We start from the raw sequence: 19,573 nt of genomic DNA on the forward strand, positions 1-19,573 counted from the left end.
AAACTTACCCCAGGACAAGAATGACCTGGGGCACTAGTTTAGAAAGATAGAGATCACCAGGCCTTTCTTCCATCCCCCAGAAATTCAGATCTTGTCAGCCTGGGTTTGAACTCAGGGATCTGTTGTTGGGTAAGTTTCATTTAGGAAAATGAGGCTGCTCTGGGACCTGTTTGGCAGCTTCTCTGCATAGGCGGTGAGAAAAACAAAGCTGCAGTCTCAACCTTCAACATGCACAGAAACTTCTGGAGAGTTTGGAAAAACATGGGTTTCTGGGTCCCAGCCCCAGGGTTTCTAATTTAGTAGGTGCATTCTGAACTAGTTCCCAGGTGATGCTGCTAGTCTGAGACCACATGTTAAGAACCACTGAACCCATGGATTGCAATTTTCTCATATTTCAAATTCAGGAGATTCCAGCTGGAATTAGTCCCACCCAGCGCAGAGCAGGACCATGAGTCCATGATGAGGGTCAGGACAGGACCAGGACACGACCACAGGACATCGTCTCCCCCAGAGTGGGAGACCCCAACCCCAGGCACCACCCTGCCTCTTTCCCACTGTGCCGGCCTCACCATGAAGCCCCTTCCTCCTTCGTTTCCACCTGCTTTTCAGACTGAAGCCTTTTCAGGGTATGGAGAGGTTCTTCCATCAAAGCCCAGACAGAAAGGAGACACTCACTAGTGACTGCAGCATTGAGGAAGACCACGGTATTGGCTGCAATCAGGATGTGACTATTAAAAACTGCAGTAAGTACCAGGGCATTGAGTTTCATTTTTGTAAAATTGGTATAAAGAATAAAAGATCTCCCAGCTATGGGGTTAACAGACTAGTAAGATCACTCTGTCTTACCTCTGTTTGTAAAAAAGAAAACAAAAATTCTCCTTTTTACGAGTGCTAAGTCACTTCAGTTGTGTCCGACTCTTTGCTAGACCCCATAGACTACAGCCCACCGGGCTCTTCTGTCCATGGGATTCTCCAGGCAAGAATACTGGAGTGGGTTGCCATGCCCTCCTCCAGGGGATCTTCCTGACCCAGGGATTGAACCTGCGTCTCTTACATCTCCTGCACTGGCAGGCAAGTTCTTTACCATAAGGCATTGACAGGTTTGATTTGTCCTGACATCTCTCTCCTTGGCCTGCAGGCGGCGCCTTCTTGCATGGTCTTATTGCATCCTTCCATGGCAATGGCAGAGTCGGACACGACTGAAGCGACTTAGCAGCAGCAGCAGCAGCAGCAGCAGCATGGTCCTTCCTGTGTGCATCTCTGGTGTTTCTTTTGTGTCCCAATTTCCTCTTCTTCTAAGGACACCAGACAGATTAGATTAGGGCCCGCTCATTTGATTAACCTTATACCTCTTTACATGCCCTGTCTCCAAATGCAGTCACATGTGAGGTACTGGAGGTTGGGGCTTCAGCACACGATTTTGGGGAAACTCAGTTCTGTCCTTCACACTGGGTATCCCATTTCCCCCCTAAGAAGGCTGGAGGCCAAGCCAGCGAAGCCAAAGTTTCTTGTAGGGGCCAGGATGGGGAGAGACTAAGTGTGCTCCCCCACTTATGGTGTTTCTGCTCTCAGGTGACTACTTGGGCCCTTGAGAGGGGAGGCGGGGTGTCTTATGCAGCCAGTTCCCATCACATTGCCGGAGGCAGGGGGCGCTTAGTGGGCATTCAGGGAAAATTTGAGAACTGTTCCCTCTCTGACCCCCTCCCATACAAACTTAGGGAATATCAGTATTCTTGCCTGGAGAATTTCATGGACAGGGGAATCTGGCAGGCTACAGTCCATGATGTCGCAAAGAGTCAGGCATGACTGATGAACACTTTTACTTTCTTTCACTAAATGTCCATAGACAGAGGAACGGATAAAGAGGATGTGGTACATCTATACAATGGAAAATTACTCAGCCATTAAAAAGAACAAAATAATGCCATTTGCAGCAAAATGGAGGGACCTAGAGATCGTCATCCTGAGTGAAATAAGTCATATAGAAAAGAAGAAATATCATATGACATCCCCTTTATGCAAAATCTAAAAAGAAATGATACAAATGAGCTTATTCACAAAACAGAAATAGACTCAGACTGAGAGAACAAGCTTGCAGTTGGAGGAAGACTGGGGTAAATAGATAGTGAGTTTGGGACTGACATGTACACACTGCTATATTTAAAATGGATAACCAACCAGGACCCACTGTTTAACACACAGAACTCTGCTCAGTGTTATGTGGGAGCCTGGATGGGAGGAGGGATTGGGGGAGAATGGATACATGTATATGTACCTGTATGGCTGAGTCCTTTTGTCGTCCACCTGAAACTATAACAACATTGTTAATTGGCTACACTCCAATATAAAATAAAAAATTTAAAACCAAGCAAAAAAATGAAAAGGGTTTGCTAGCAAATGAGGGGTAGACTTGAAGGATTTACATCAGAAAGGGCTAAAAGCCACTGGTAGGGAATTGCATAATTTTACATTCCCATCAGAAGTGTGTGAGTTTCTCTGCATCCTCATCATCACTTGGTGTTACCACATTTTTTTTTTTATTTTAGCCACTTTGGTAGGTCTCATTGTGATTTTAATTTGCATTTTTCTAATGGCTAATGATGTTGAACATGTTTTCATGCACTGATTTGCCATCTGTGCAAGAGGATTTGGTATCCTCTTTAGTGAAATGTCTGGTCATGTCTTTTGCCTATTTTCAAATTGGATTATTTTTTTACTGTTGAGTTTTGAAAAAATGTTCATATAGTCTAGTTATAAGTCTTTTGTAAGATATGTGGTTGGCAAATATTTTTCTCCCAGTCGATTGCTTGCCTTTTCATCTTCTTACAGGGTTTTTCACAGAGCAAAAGTTTTTAATATTTTTTAAATTGAAGTATAGGTGATATCGGAGAAGGCAATGGCACCCCACTCCAGTACTCTTGCCTGGAAAATCCCATGGACGGAGGAGCCTGGTAGGCTGCAGTCCAAGGGGTCGCAAAGAGTCAGACAACGATTGATCGACTTCACTTCTACTTTTCACTTTCGTGCATTGGAGAAGGAAATGGCAACCCACCAGTGTTCTTGCCTGGAGAATCCCAGGGACGGGGAGCCTGGTAGGCTGTCGTCTATGGGGTCGCACAGAGTCGGACACGACTGAAGTGACTTAGCAGCATAGGTGATATACAATATTATATATGCTATGCTGCTGCTGCTGCTGCTAAGTCGCTTCAGTCGTGTCCGACTCTGTGCGACCCCATAGACGGCAGCCCACCAGGTTCCTCCGTCCATGGGATTCTCCAGGCAAGAACACTGGAGTGGGGTGCTATTGCCTTCTCCGTATATATGCTATAGGTGTACAATATAGTGATTCACAATTTTTAGGTTATACCCTGTAATTTTTACAAGATACTGCAGAAATTTTTAATTTAATGAGATTCAATTTATCACATTTTCCTTCTATGCATCATGCTTTTCATGTGATGTCTAAGAACTCTGACTAGCCCAAGATTGGTAAGATTTTATCCTAAACCTAACACTGCAAACTTGCTGAACTCACTTATTAATTCTTTAAGTTTACTGTGGATTCCTTGGGATTTTCTACGTTGACAATTATGTCATCTGCAAATAGGGACAGTTTTATTTCTTCATTTCCAATATGTATGCCTTTTATCTCCTTGCCTGATTGCATTGCTAGAACTTCCAGTACTATATTAAATAAGAGAAGAGAGAGCAGACATGCATGTCTTGATCCTGAACCTATGGAGACAGCATTCACTCTTCCATATTAACTGTGATGTTAGCTGTAGAGCTTTTGCAGATGCCTTTTATCAAGTTAAAGAATCTGTCATCTTTTTTAAAAACATTATAATAACACAGTAGCTTTTCTTACGTCCTGATGTTTATGCTCAGATAATCTATTGGAGATGGGTTATTTTTGTAATCAAAGGACAAAGCAATCTTCTCTATTTCCATTACAATCCTATTAAGGTATTATAATTTTATTATAATTATCCATGCAGATATTATAATTTTCATTTATCAAATAAATGTTTATATAATTTTATTTATTTATTTATTTTTGGCTGTACTGGGTCTTCACTCCTACAAGCAGTCCTTCTCTAGTTGCAGGGAGAGGGGGCTACGCTCTAGCTGAGGTGCACTCGAGGCGCCTGGGCTTTTCATTGCAATGGCTTCTCTTGTTGCAGAGCCCAGGCTCTAGGTGCACAGCTTCAGTAGTTGTGGCACACGGGCTTAGCTGCCCAGTGACATGTGGAAGCTTCCTGGACCAAGCGTCGACCCCGTGTTCCCTACATTGCCAGGTGAATTCCCATCCACTGCGCCGCCAGGGAAGTGAAAGTGAAAGTCAGTCCTCAGTTGTGTCTCAGTCCTCTTTGCAAACTCATGGACTGCAGCCCATCAGGCTCCTCCGTCCATGGGATTCTCCAGGCAAGAATACTGGAGTGGGTTGCCATTCCCTTCTCCAGGGGATATCCCAACCCAGGGACCAAACCTGGCTCTCCTGCACTGCAGGCAGATTCTTTACTGCCTGAGTCACCAGGGAAGTCCCACGTAAGCTTTTTAAAATCAGACACTCCAAGAGGTAAATTGACTTGCCCAATTTACATGCAAATTAGTAGGGTCTGACTAGGTCCTAATAGCATTAGTTCAATAACTTTACTGTAAACCTAGTACTGATAATACAGTTGAACCCTTATATGCCAGGCACTATGAGTGCTTTACATGCATTATGCCATTTAATGCTCAAAACAACCTGACAAGGGTTATTACTATCATTCCCATTTTACAGATGATGACACCAAGCCTTGGAGAGGTTGGATAAGTGAACAAGGTCACACAACCAGCAAGAACACAGACACAGATCATGCTCTTGAAAACCACCCACCGCCAACTCCTGTGCCAGGTTTTGGGGATACAAAGCTGGATGAGAGTCTCCCTTCCCTGAAGGTGCTGTCAGGTGAACAGGAGAAACAGATCAGCTTTGTAGCTTGGTTCCTAAAGAAGCCATGGCCCCAGTTAGTGAGATATCTCACCAGTGTTAGAGAAGTTCAATAACATTTATTGATTGAGTGGTCAGAAAGGAGGGGAGGAAGGGAAGGAAGGAAGGAAAGAAGGAAGGCAGGCATTAATCTGTTTTGGGGGGGCCGATCTAATGTGAATCATATTTTATGTAGAAGGTAACTTGGTGGCCCAGTGATAAAGAATTCGCCTGCCAATGCAGGAGACACAAGAGATGCTAGTTTGATCCCTGGGTCAGGAAGATCCTCCGGAGTAGGAAAGGGCAACCTGCTCCAGTATTATTGCCTGGGAAATCCATGGACAGAGGAGCCTGGCAGGCTCCGTCCAGAAGAGATGCATGCGACTGAGCACAACTCTTTCTAGTAGAAAATACTTTCTACTTTATAGAAGTAGAAGGAATTCCTTAAACCAAAAAACTACCTGCCTCTACCCATCCTGGTCAGTTTGCATAACTGTGCTGGGCAACACACTGAAAACTATCAAATATAAAGAAAGGGACTGAAACATCGTTGAAAGAACAGAACCAAAAAGTAGTAGGAGCTGGCCATCCAGAAAGAAAAGCAAATCCTTCCCACCCAGCTCTATGGAACAGCCAGACTCAGCCACAACTGCAGCCCAGGGAAGGCTTTGCTTTCCAAGTAACTTTGACCTGATTGTTCCAAAACTCCCGCCATCTCACAAGACCTCTAATACCAAGCCTGCCTCTCCTTGTGCACAGAGTCTCACCTACAGGTAAGGTTTCCTGCAGGGCAGAGACTCCAAGAGACATTGTGGGGGATGCTCTCCTCTCTGTACACTATCCTTTCTCCTCTCCCATCCCCTAACTATTCCCTCTTTTACATACTCCTCTTCCTGTTTTCCCTCTGTGCTATTCTATGACCACTGGGAATTATTCATTCCCAAAGAGGAGAAACGGAAATCCAAGTTAACACTGATTGAGCATGGACTGGGCAACAACTTCTGTTCTAAGCGTTTTATTTAATAATGTATGACCAACCTAGATAGCATATTGAAAAGCAGAGACATTACTTTGCCAACAAAGGTCCATCTAGTCAAGGCTATGGTTTTTCCAGTGGTCATGTATGGATGTGAGAAAGCTGAGCGCTGAAGAATTGATGCTTTTGAACTGTGGTGTTGGAGAAGACTCTTGAGAGTCCCTTGGACTGCATAGAGATCCAACCAGTCCATTCTGAAGGAGATCAGCCCTGGGATTTCTTTGGAAGGAATGATGGTAAAGCTGAAACTCCAGTACTCTGGCCACCTCATGCAAAGAGTTGACTGATTGGAAGACTCTGATGCTGGGAGGGATTGGGGGCAGGAGGAGAAGGGGAAGACAGAGGATGAGATGGCTGGATGGCATCACTGACTCGATGGACATGAGTCTCAGTGAACTCTGGGAGTTGGTGATGGACAGGGAGGCCTGGCGTGCTGCAATTCATGGGGTCGCAAAGAGTCGGACACGAGTGAGCGACTGGACTGAACTGAACATTTCAATAACCTTATGAGTTATTATTAATATTCCTCTTCACCCCAAACACACACACACACACACACACACACACACACCTTGGTTCAAGCCCACCATCTCTCACCTGGTTCACTCTAGTCACTTGCTTCAATGGCTGCCCAGGCTCCAGTTCTTAACCACTTCTTCATCCTGCCCTCAGGATGGTTTTGATAAAACACAAATTATATGACCATGGCTTTCCTTTAATTAAAGTCTTTCGGTGGCTTTCCCTGGCCTTTAAGAGGAGGCACACACCCCATGGCAGACATTGGGACTGTCATGATCTTGCCGCTGTCTCCCGACCCATGCTCCTGTCTCCCCACGAACTCTTCCTACAATCACACCCTCTCCCTGGGGAGTCAGAGAGCCCTTATCTGAGGTCTCTGAACTCCCTAACATCCTCTGTGTGCCCCTGGTGGTAGTGGTGATTTAGTCGCTCAGTCATGTCTGACTCCTGTGAGCCCATGGACTGTAGCCCACCAGGCTCCTCTGTCCATGGAATTTCCCAGGCAAAAATACTGGAGTGGGTTGCCACTTCCTTCTCTAGGAGATCTTCCCCAACCCAGGGAGCAAACCCTGGTCTCCTGCATTGCAGGCAGATTCTTTACTTACTGAGCTAACAGGGAAGCTCTATGTGCCTCTACTGTGCTGCAGAAACATCGTATTCAGCGCTCACTTATTTCCTAGTCCATCTCCCCCTCTAATCTGGTAACAGAGGGTAAAATCGTGTCTTAATCATCTCTAGATCCTTATTGCCTGGCAGAATAGTGTTCCTATATAGCAGTACGTTTCCAGTAAGTATTTGCACAGTAGGATGGAAAGAAGAGAATGAATAGTCATTGGCCAAATTCTCTAACTTTTCAAGTGAATTCATGCAAAGCCCATGAGCCCCAGATCCTTAGCTATAACCAATGAGTGCTGGAACCAACATCTTCTGTCCAATACATCCTGATAAAAACAGCCTGGCAAAAAGTGTTCTAGGACCCACTTTTTAAAGTACTGGTCTTCTGAGAATGTTGGGAGAACAATTTGGGGGGTCCACAGAACTTAGGAGCCTCCTCTTACAGATCAAAACACAGAGAAACCTCCAGCTGAGCTGATAAGGAACAACTTCATCAAGAAAAGACAACTATTTAGCCCCACAAAAGAAAATCTTCCTACTGGTAATAAGGCCATTAACATGTCAGCAGCTTTTCCATTATGAATCTGACATTTCTTTCTTCTTCAAAGCTCCATTTGAGTGCTTTTTTAAATGAAATAATAAAGCCATCAACACACAATAAAAGCTCTACAGTATTTATAATCAGGTGTCTCTAGAGTATCCTATATGTTGAAGAAAAGATTGAGTTACTAGGCCTTCCCTTTCAAATCCCTTAAAACCTCAGCTTTAGAATGAGTGACTCAACCTCTTCTCTTGGGTCTTAATTTTTATGTGGCTTCTTATTACTTTTTTTTATCCCCTTTAAAACTCTTAAATCTCCTCAACACAGCTTTGGCTCCTTCCATGGCTGAACTGGCAGCCAGCTGATCTTTTTATTGGTGGGTAATGGATTTAGTTTGATTGCTGACACGGGAACAATGAGAGGATAAACAATTCCATTTGTGGCCATGAAATTCCCCATCTGTTGAGTGCGTTCAGGCCTGGAGAGTGGTGGGCAGAGACAGAGCCTTGCCTGATGTTAATAGCCTCTGTCACACAGGCTGAACATGTGGCTTCATAAATCAAGAGCTAACAGCAACTCTAGCTGCCCTTGTCATTAACTCTCTGGCCATTTAAATATCCAAGAATTTACCATCAGGTTGAGCCTAAAGACTTGATTTGCAATTCTGATCTCATCAAGAGACTGGAGGTAGCAAAGGAAGCCAGAAATCATTTTCCTAAGTTTTAAAAAAAAAGTTTCAGATGCACATTCAAATATTTACAAATGAAATAGATGATATTGGAATGGGTTTCAAAATAAAATGGGTTAGGGGAGTGGGGCAAGGTATAAGTGAAAAAAGACTGGCCACGAGCTGATCATTGGTAAAGCTGAGTGATGGGAACCTGAGGGTTCGTTATACTATATTCTTCATTTTTATATTTGTTTAAGAGCATTCATAATTTAAATCATTCAAAAGTTAAGGTTAAGAAAAACACTTCAAGATAACGGGAATATGGAAGTTTTCATTGTTTAGTGTAAGCATTTTGGCCTAATTCTATCTTTTCTTTTAAGAAAAAGGAAAAAAATTATGCTCACACAATGGTTCGAGCGTCTAACAAGGCAAACCAGCCATGACCACCAAACAGGAAGGGAACACATCCCAGAGGGAGACAACACCTCTGGGTTGTCAGGCAACATCTACTGTGGCTTTTCAGCAACCAACACCTCCTACAGGCCAAGCACTACGGCCTCCACTGGGGAGGACCTCCTGGCCCAAGATCACACCCCTTCCCCAGGCGGCCTCCATCCAGTGCTAGTCGAGTAGGAGGCCTGGCCAACACCCTGCCCCAGTCTGGATAACCCTGGAGGACGCTTCATGGGCTGGCTGAGCTCCTCATCAGGACTACCTGGCAGATTAGCACTCCCCCTGCCCTGTCTCACCTCCTTCACTTCTGCCCCAGGGGCTGATCCTGTGAGCACCAAAGTCAGCGTGTTGTTTAGTCTGATTCTTTGCAATCCCATGGAATGCACCATGGCAGGCCTACTGCGTGCAAACTTCAGCTGAACCAGCTTCCTGGAAACTTGACCTGCCACAGGGCCCCCTCTCCCCCACAAATATCTTCCTCTTTCACTCTTCCCCAGTGCCATCCTTAACTCCTCTCTTTCTCTCACACCCACAGCCTATTGGTCAGAAATCCTATTAGAAAGTGAAAGCGAAAGTCTCTCAGTCATGTCTGACTCTTTGCTACCCCATGAACTGTATAGCCCATGGAATTCTCCAGGCCAGAATACTAGAGTGGGTAGCCTTTCCCTTCTCCAGGGGATCTTCCCAACCCAGAGATCAAACCCAGGTCTGCCATATTGCAGGCAGATTCTTTATCAGCTGAGCCACAAGAAATCCTATTGGCTTTACCTTAAATTACACCCAGAATTTGACCAGTTCTCACTGCCCCTTCTACCACTGCCCTCATCCGAGTCCCTGTTATCTCTCGCCTGTGGTCCTTCAATGCCCTCCTGACTCCATTCCTGCTCCTGCCCTGGCCACCCTTCAGTGCTTCTCAACAGAATGAAGCTCTCAAGTCAGGCATGGGGCAGCTCTGCTCCAAACCCACTGGTGATTTCCCATCCCACTCAGAGTAAAGGCTAAATCCGTGCTGTGACTCAGCATTCCTAGGACAATTCTAGTTTACACCTAGTGTCCCAGCTTTTCACTTTCAAAAGTAGCCTAGTCTGGATCATCAATTGCATGGAACCCACCTACCAGGCCCTCCAGGAAGGAGCTTCCTGCTACCCTGGGACCTTACCTCTTAGTCAGTCAGTTCAGTCGCTCAGTCGTGTCCAACTCTGTGACCCCATGAATCGCAGCACATCAGGCCTCCCTGTCCATCACCAACTCCCGGGGTTCACTCAGACTCACGTCCATCGAGTCAGTGATGCCATCCAGCCATCTCATCCTCTGTCTTCCCCTTCTCCTCCTGCCCCCAATCCCTCCCAGCATCAGAGTCTTTTCCAATGAGTCAACTCTTCTCGTGAGGTGGCCAAAGTACTGGAGTTTCAGCTTTAGCATCATTCCTTCCAAAGAAATCACAGGGCTGATCTCCTTTAAAATGGACTGGTTCGATCTCCTTGCAGTCCAAGGGACTCTCAAGAGTCTTCTCCAACACCACAGTTCAAAAGCATCAATTCTTCGGCACTCAGCTTTCTTCACAGTCCAACTCTCACATCCATACATGACCACTGGAAAAACCACAGCCTTGACTAGATGGATTTTTGTTGGCAAGGTATGTCTCTGCTTTTGAATATGTTATCTAGGTTGGTCGTAACATTTCTTCCAAGGAGTGCTGCTGCTGCTGCTAAGTCGCTTCAGTCGTGTCCGACTCTGTGTGACCCCATAGATGGCAGCCCACCAGGCTCCCCTGTCCCTGGGATTCTCCAGGCAAGAACACTGGAGTAGGTTGCCATTTCCTTCTCCAATGCATGAAAGTGAAAAGTGAAAGTGAAGTCACTCAGTCGTATCCGACTCTTCATGACCCCATGGACTGCAGCCTACCAGGCTCCTCCATCCATGGGATTTTCCAGGCAAGAGTACTGGAGTGGGGTGCCATCGCCTTCTCTGTTCAAAGCAGTAAGCATCTTTTAATTTCATGGCTGCAGTCACCATCTGTAGTGATTTTGGAGCCCCCAAAAATAAAATCCAACACTGTTTCTACTGTTTCCCCATCTATTTCCCATGAAGTGATGGGACCAGATGCCATGATCTTCATTTTCTGAATGTTGAGCTTTAAGCCAACTTTTCCACTCTCCACTTTCACTTTTATCAAGAGGCTCTTTAGTTCCTCTTCACTTTCTGCCATAAGGGTGGTGTCATCTGCATATCTGAGGTTATTATTTCTCCCGGGAATCTTGACTCCACCTTGTGCTTCTTCCAGCCCAGCGTTTCTCATGATGTACTCTGCATATAAGTTAAATAAGCAGGGTGACAATATACAGCCTTGACATACTCCTTTTCCTATTTGGAACCAGTCTGTTGTTCCATGTCCAGTTCTAACTGTTGCTTCCTGACCTGCATATAGGTTTCTCAAGAGGCAGGTCAGGTGGTCTGGTATTCCCATCTCTTGAAGAATTTTCCACAGTTTATTGTGATCCATACAGTCAAAGGCTTTGGCATAGTCAATAAAGCAGAAATAGATGTTTTTCTGGAACTCTCTTGCTTTTTCCATGATCCATCGGATGTTGGCAATTTGATCTCTGGTTCTTTTCTAAAACCAGCTTGAATATCTGGAAGTTCACGGTTCACGTATTGCTGAAGCCTGGCTTGGAGAATTTTGAGCATTACTTTACTAGTGTGTGAGATGAGTGCAATTGTGCGGTAGTTTGAGCATTCTTTGGCATTGCCTTTCTTTGGGATTGGAATGAAAACTGACCTTTTCCAGTCCTGTGGCCACTGCTGAGTTTTCCAAATTTGCTGGCAGATTGAGTGCAGCACTTTCACAGCATCATCTTTCAGGATTTGAAATAGCTCAACTGGAATTCCATCACCCCCACTAGCTTTGTTCATAGTGATGCTTTCTAAGGCCCACTTGACTTCACATTCCAGGATGTCTGGCTCTAGGTCAGTGATCACACCATTGTGATTATCTGGGTCGGGAAGCTCTTTTTTGTACAGTTCTTCTGTGTATTCTTGCCACCTCTTCTTGATATCTTCTGCTTCTGTTAGGTCCATACCATTTCTGTCCTTTATCGAGCCCATCTTTCCATGAAATGTTCCCTTGGTATCTCTAATTTTCTTGAAGAGATCTCTAGTCTTTCCCATTCTGTTGTTTTCCTCTATTTCTTTACATTGATGGCTGAGGAAGGCTTTCTTATCTCTTCTTGCTATTCTTTGGAACTCTGCATTCAGATGCTTATATCTTTCCTTTTCTCCTTTGCTTTTTGCTTCTCTTCTTTTCACAGCTATTTGTAAGACCTCCTCAGACAGCCATTTTGCTTTTTTGCATTTCTTTTCCATGGGAATGGTCTTGATCCCTGTCTCTTGTACAATGTCATGAACCTCAGACCATAGTTCATCAGGCACTCTATCTATCAGATCTAGGTCTCACTTCCACTGTATAATCATAAGGGATTTGATTTAGGTCATACCTGAATGGTCTAGTGATTTTCCCTACTATCTTCAATTTCAGTCTGAATTTGGCAATAAGGAATTCATGATCTGAGCCACAGTCAGCTCCTGGTCTTGTTTTTGTTGACTGTATAGGGCTGCAAAGAATATAATCAATCTGATTTCGGTGTTGACCATCTGGTGATGTCCATGTGTAGAGTCTTCTCTTGTGCTGTTGCAAGAGGGTGTTTGCTATGACCAGTGCATTTTCTTGGCAAAACTCTATTAGTCTTTGCCCTGCTTCATTCCATATTCAAAAGCCAAATTTGCCTGTTACTCCAGGTGTTTCTTGACTTCCTACTTCTGCATTCCAGTCCCCTATAATGAAAAGGATATCTTTTTGGGGTGTTAGTTCTAAAAGGTCTTGTAGGTCTTCATACAACCGTTCAACTTCAGCTTCTTCAGTGTTAAGGGTTGGGGCATAGACTTGGATTACTGTGATAGTGAATGGTTTGCCTTGGAAACGAACAGAGATCATTCTGTCGTTTTTGAGATTGCATCCAAGTACTGCATTTCGGACTCTTTTGTTGACCATGATGGCTACTCCATTTCTTCTAAGGGATTCCTGCCCGCAGTAGTAGATATAATGGTCATCTACCCACCCCTTGTTCACTCTGTTCTGGGACTCTATAATAGTCTACAAACAAGCAGACAAACTCCTACTGCAGAGTGTTTCCACTTGCTGTTCCCTTGCCTACGATTTTTTTTAACTTTATTTATTTGCCTGCACTGGGTCTTAGTTGCAGCATGTGGGATCTAGTTCTCTGAACAGGGATTGAACCCCAGGCCCACTGGATTGGGAGCATGGGTCTTGGCCACTGAACCACCAGGGAAGTCCCTGGCCACCTCATTTAAAATTTCAAATCTCTAACCCAACCCTTCCTATCATTCTTCCTATTAAATTTTTTTCTCCTTTTTAATCTTATCACTATCTAATATGTATGTATTTTACTTATGCTGGTGTCTTAATCCATTCAGGCTGCTACATACCACATACCAGGCAGCTTGTCAACAATAGAATTTTACTTCTCTCAGTTCTGGAGATGGGAAAGGCTGAGATCAAGGCACCAGCATGGTCATGTTCTGGCGAAAGCCCCCTTCCTGCTGTGTAGCTGGGGCCTTCCTCTTGTGTCCTCCCTTGGTGGAACGGGCTAAGGAGCTCTGGAGGGGTCTCTTTTACAAAGGCAGTAATTCAAATAATTTTTAAAATATCTATTTGGCTGTGCCAGGTCTCAGCTGCAGCACAAGGGATCTTTGATCTTCCCTGCAGCATGTGGGATTTTTATTCACGGCACATGGGCCCTAGTTCCCTGACGAGGGATTGAACCCAAGCCCCTGCACTAGGAGCATGGAGTCTTAGTCACTGGATCACCAGGGAAGTCCCTGAAGTAGTTTTTAATTTCAGTAAAAACAAATAGTATAAGTATGCCCCATGCAATATTTGGGACATACTTATACTAGAAAAACTATTTGTTATTTCTCTTTAATTAAAACAACAAGATAACCTGTGTTTTATCTGACTACCTATACCCGCAAACACGTGCCCTCCGATAAGGAGAGTCTTCACGCATGAAGGGCATCACTTTGCATAAGTTAGAGATTGAAATCACCTCTCTTTCTCTCTGAGGAACTGAAAGGAGAATTGCTACACCTGCTAAAATTACAAATATATCCCCAATTTCACAAAATAAGCCACTGAAGACGAAACAGAGGTTTCTCAGAGGCCCACAGCCTGGCATACCCTTCCCCACCCAAGTCTGCAAAGATTGACCTGGGCATGGTAGTGGACAGCCCAGGTTTTGGAGTCCTGACTGACCCCCAGTTAACGACTCTCTTCTATAAAACAGTAGGAGGCCCACCTTGCCGGGCTGTAACTAGACTAACATATAAGTGCCTGGTACACAAGAGGTGATCAACAGTGATGTCATTTGCATGGTGTCTTGCTCATGCTGGGGTTTGGTAAATGTGAATGAATGAACTTTGTATGGAGTGAGCCAGGTGGCCACAGGCCACCATTCATGTTGAGGGGCTGCCCCTGCCCTGTTCAGCCACTAAATCTGCAAGCCTCAGGTGTTTTTAAAGCCACATACTGGCGGGCAACTCTCCAGACCTTTGGAAGCAGAAAGAATGGATGTGTAGCTCGGGCATGCAGGTGTTTATCAAGCTGCTTAGGCAAGTCTGGGTTATGAACAGCCAGGATTTAAAACCATGGATCCAAGTCTCGGAAGAGTGCTCAGTCAAGAACCCTCTTCTTTTTTCTCTTCATCAAAGGTTCTCACTTTATCACAACCAGAAGCCCTGGAAGAGCTTGTACAACACAGACTGCTGGGCTGCAGCCCAGAGTTTCTGACTTAGCAGGCAGGATGGACATGAGAATTTGCATGTCTAACAAGGGTGATGCCGATGCTGCAGTCTGGGGACAACTTGAGAACCACCTCGCTCCATCCAAACACCAGCTGCATAGCTTCATCAGCAGGGGGTGTTTATTGTACCTATGTCTGGGCCCTAGAGGATCGTGTTTAAACAGTCTGTGGGTTGTAGGTGGGGCAGGAGAGAGAAACCTGAGCTCCTCTTAATTCTAATGCCTCCTGGTCAGGAACATCCATTCTCCTTGAGCGAACTCTCTGCTGAAATCCCAAAGGGTGCCCTAAAACCAGTGAGGCTCCTCAGAAAGCCTGTCACTCAGGCCCCATCCTCAATACATTGGAATCGGAATCTGCATTTTAACAAGAATCCCTGGCAAACCCATCACAGTAAAGTCTGAGAAGCACTGCTTAAGCTCCAGCCTAAATGGAACATCTCAGAGAGGGCATCTTCTAGCACCTCTGCCAGGGCAGGTCTCCAGAGCTCTCATGATGGAGAGAGAAATACAGAGGTAACACCACTCAGCTCCTTCCATTAGCCAGTGAAGAGGGTAGCCAAGTAAGAAAGTCACTCACATTGACTGATTGCCAGCTGAGTCAGTGCAGAAGCAACATGTGAAAACAGATGTGAGCATCTACGTCTGTGTGTCTATTTATGCTTTGCAAATGGGTTCATCTGTACCGTTTTTCTAGATTCTACATATATGTGTAGAATATTTGTTTTCCTCTTTCTGACTTAACTTCACTCTGTATGACAGACTCTAGGTCCGTCCACATCTCCGCAAGTGGCACAATTTTATTCCTTGTTATGGCTGAGTAATAGTTCACTGTATATATGTGCCACATCTTTATCCACTCCTCTGTTGATAGACATTTAGGCTGCTTCCGTGTCCTGGCTACTGTAAACAGTGCTGCTGTGAACACTGGGGTGCACGGATCTTTTGGCAGAAATAGAGGCACAGATGTAGAGAACAAACTCATGGATACCAAGGTGGGAAAAGGGGGTGTGGGATGAATTGGGAGATTAGGATTGAAAATATACACTATTGGTATTATGTATAAAATAGATAACTAATGAGAACCTACTATATAGCAAAAGGAACTGTATTCAGTGCTGTGTGGTGACCTAATTGGGAAGGAAATCCAAAAAGGATGGGATATATATATATACATATGACTGATCCACTTTGCTGTACAGCAGGAAATAATACAACACTGTAGAACAACTCTATTCCAATGGAAATTTAAAAAGAAAAAACAGTGTATAACTCTCCCCAGTGACTTCCCTCTACCTGGGAGAAGAGAAGCCCAAGGGCAGAACAGACTCTGCCTAACCTAGGGTTAGCGTGGTCCTGGATGGGGTGGCGACCAGTACTCAGAGGTGTGAGATATACTTATTATCACACATAGATTATAGACTGTATTCCAAAACGAGGACTCAGCCATCCACCCCTCCACCTCAGCTAGAAGGACTCTATTAATTACAATCAATATTGTGGACTCAGAGCACAAAAGCCGAACAAGATCATTTTGGCAAAAAAAATTTAATAATATCAGGTTTTGCCAAGGGTGTAGCATATAAGCCCCTCATAGCCTATTAGTGAAAGTGTCAATGGATGCAGAATTTTTGCAAGGCAAAAATCCCTCAGAAGTTTAAATATGCATATGCTATGACCTGTACTCCCCAAACTAGAATTATAGCCTGCAAAAATATTAGAAGACACAAGTAAAGACACAAATATGGGGATGCCCTCTGCAGCATTGTTTCTAATTTTTTAAAAATGGAAAGAAGCTATGGGTTTATCAAGAAAAAAGTGGATAAATTCTTACAGTGCAGTAGTCTCCTGCACATTTAACGGAGGGGAACTATATATGTCCCCACATGAATGAGTCTGTACATACATGCATGTGTAGTATAGTTCTATTTATATATATTTTAATTATATATATATATATATAGACATGAAAAAAATATGCAAATACACCCACCAGTCTGTAAACAATGATTGTTTTCAGGAAGTGAGAGTTAAATGGAGGAAGTAGATTTCACTTCTTCTGTATACCTATCTACAATTTTAAATTTGTTATAGTAAGCAGGTATTATTATATAAAATACATCTCAAACAGGTAAAAATGATTTCTTAAGAATTGTTTTTTTCTGGATGTGTTTCCTTACATAAGCTCATTTAGTTACACTGCTGCTGCTGCTACTAAATTGCTTCAGTCATGTCCAACTCTGTGCAGCCCCATAGACGGCAGCCCACCAGGCTCCTATTTCCCCAGGATTCTCCAGGTAAGAACACTGGAGTGGGTTGCCATTTCCTTCTCCAATGCATGAAAGTGAAAAGTGAACGTGAAGTCACTCAGTCGTGTCTGACCCTTCTTGACCCCACAGACTGTAGCTTATCAGGCTCCTCCATCCATGGGATTTTCCAGGCAAGAGTACTGGAGTGGGTTGCCATTTCATTACACATCTCAGTCTTAGACACAGTACTATATGCTTGAATTAAATTTGGGCTTTCTTAGATAATAGTGAGAGCTGGACAATAAAAAAGGCTGACCACTGAAGAATTGATGCCTTTGAACTGTGCTGGAGAAGACTCCTGAGAGTCCCTTGGACAGCAAGGAGATCAAACCAGTCAATCCTAAAGGAAATCAACCCAGAATATTCACTGGAAGGACTGATGATAAAGCTGAAGCTCCAATACTTTGGCCACCTGATGCAAAGAGCTGACTCATTAGAAAAGACCTAATGCTGGGAAAGATTGAAGGCAGAAGGAGAAGGGGATGACAGAGGATGAGATGTTGGATGGCATCACCGACTCAATGAACATGAGTCTGAGCAAACTCTGGGAGATAGTAAAGGACTGGGAAGCCTGGTGTGCTGCAGTCCATGGGGTCTCAAAGAGTCAGATACGAATGAGCAACTGAACAGCAACAAAGCAGGAACCCCTTAAGATTAAATCCAGGTAATCTTGATTTGCTTCTTAGTGTCCAGAGGGTTTTTTTTTTTTTTAATCAATTTAGTATCTGATCCTTGAAACTACATTCATAATCTTTTAGCCCCTGCCTTTCAATATTACCTCTAATTAAGAATGTGTTCACAAAAATCTAGAATATCTTTTTCATAAATTGCTGCTAAACCATTCTGTATTGAATTTTTTGTAATGTAAAGGCAGATGTTTTCATTTAGTTTTGTTAAGTTTCACCCTGTAATTTTTATTACCTAGTAAGAGTCTGTTACATAATTTGGGATCTTGCTTTTTATTATACTAGATACTCCTCTAAATGTTATATGATCTAAAAGTTTAATCACTATGGAGGTTACAAAATCTATAGACATATCTTTTAGAGACTACTCTTTTTAGCTGAGAATGACCAAAACCTATGTAAACTCAAGCACAAAGGAATCTATCAAACGGAGATGGAGGTGTCTTATTGACCACGAGACAGGAAGAGACACAAGGCAGAAATGAGAAACTGTCAAGCCAGAGCAACACTCCCTCCCTCCCCTCTGTCTTTTTCAATCTCCCCACACCCTTCCCTCACTCTCCTCACACTCCCCTCACCCTCTACCCTCATCCTTCCCACTGGCCCTTACTGAGTGCAAACAGACCAGAACAGAACCACAGACCCACAGAGAGTAGGCCAGGGTGAAAGGACCTGCTACCCTCCGCCAGTTAAAGTCCTTTACATTTAAAAAAAAAATAATTTATTTATTTGGCTGTGCCAGGTCTTAGCTGCAGCACTCAGGATCTTCAATCTTCATTGCAGCATGTGGAATCTTTAGTTGTGGCATGCAAACTCTTAGTTGTGGCATGTGGAATCTAGTTCCTCTACCAAAGATCAAACCCAGGTCCCCTGAGTTGGGAGTGTGGCATCTTAGCCACTGGACCACCAGAGAAGTCCCTGAAACTCTTTACCCGGGCTTTGCATCCAGGCCTCAGGCCCCTTTTAGAGTAACGGTTCCATTTATGTCCTCTGGCTTCCCCTTAAGTCCACCCCCACTGACCCTGAAAGACACTGCAGATCTTAAAAGTCAGCACCTTCCCTCTGGGCCCAGACTAAGGCCCAACTTCTGTTTCCAGGAGGCAGTAGTTTGGGTTATATGTTCATCCTGCTTCAATCAAAGGGAACAGATTCAGGTAGAACAAACATGGCTTCCTAGAGCCATCCTTCCGTGGCCAGGTGCAGTCCTCAGAGACAGAGGTGTAATGTTGACAACCACCTGATGAGTAAACACTCCAGCTTTGTTTAACAGAAATATCAATGGTCACCAAATCCAAGCCTAAGCTCAGATCCCCCTCCCAGGTTCAAAGTAGGGGGATGGATTTAAAGGTGAAGAATGGACTACAATTTTAGTGGTTCAGTACATTGGCTTTGGAATCAAGTTGTGGCTCAGATGGTAAAGAATCTGCCTGCAATGCGGGAGACCCAAGTTGGGAAGATCCCCTTGACAAGGGAAAGGCTAGCCACTCCAGTATTCTGGCCTGGAGAATTCCATGGACTATAGTCCATGGGGTCACAAAGAGTTGGACATGACTGAGTGACTTTCACTTTCACTAAGTATTAAAATATATTCTGATTCTGCCATGAACTAGGTATTTTAATCTTGGGCAAACTACTCAATCTCTTTTGGCCTCAGTTTCCTCACCTATAAAATGGCAAAAATAACAGCTAGTCTCATTGACTAGTTGTAGACATTAAATGAGATTATATAGCAGGCTTCCTAGCTCTTAGCAAGCATCTAACAAATGCCAACTATCATTGTTAATATTACATCATCATCTGGCCAATGGGCACACAGGAAGATGCTCAACATCACTAATTATTAGAGAAACACTAAGCAAAATGACCATGAGATATCACCTCACACTGGTTATAATAG

The sequence above is a fragment of the Bos javanicus genome, chromosome 14 (assembly GCF_032452875.1).
Source record: "Bos javanicus breed banteng chromosome 14, ARS-OSU_banteng_1.0, whole genome shotgun sequence".
NCBI classification, from domain to species: domain Eukaryota; kingdom Metazoa; phylum Chordata; class Mammalia; order Artiodactyla; family Bovidae; genus Bos; species Bos javanicus.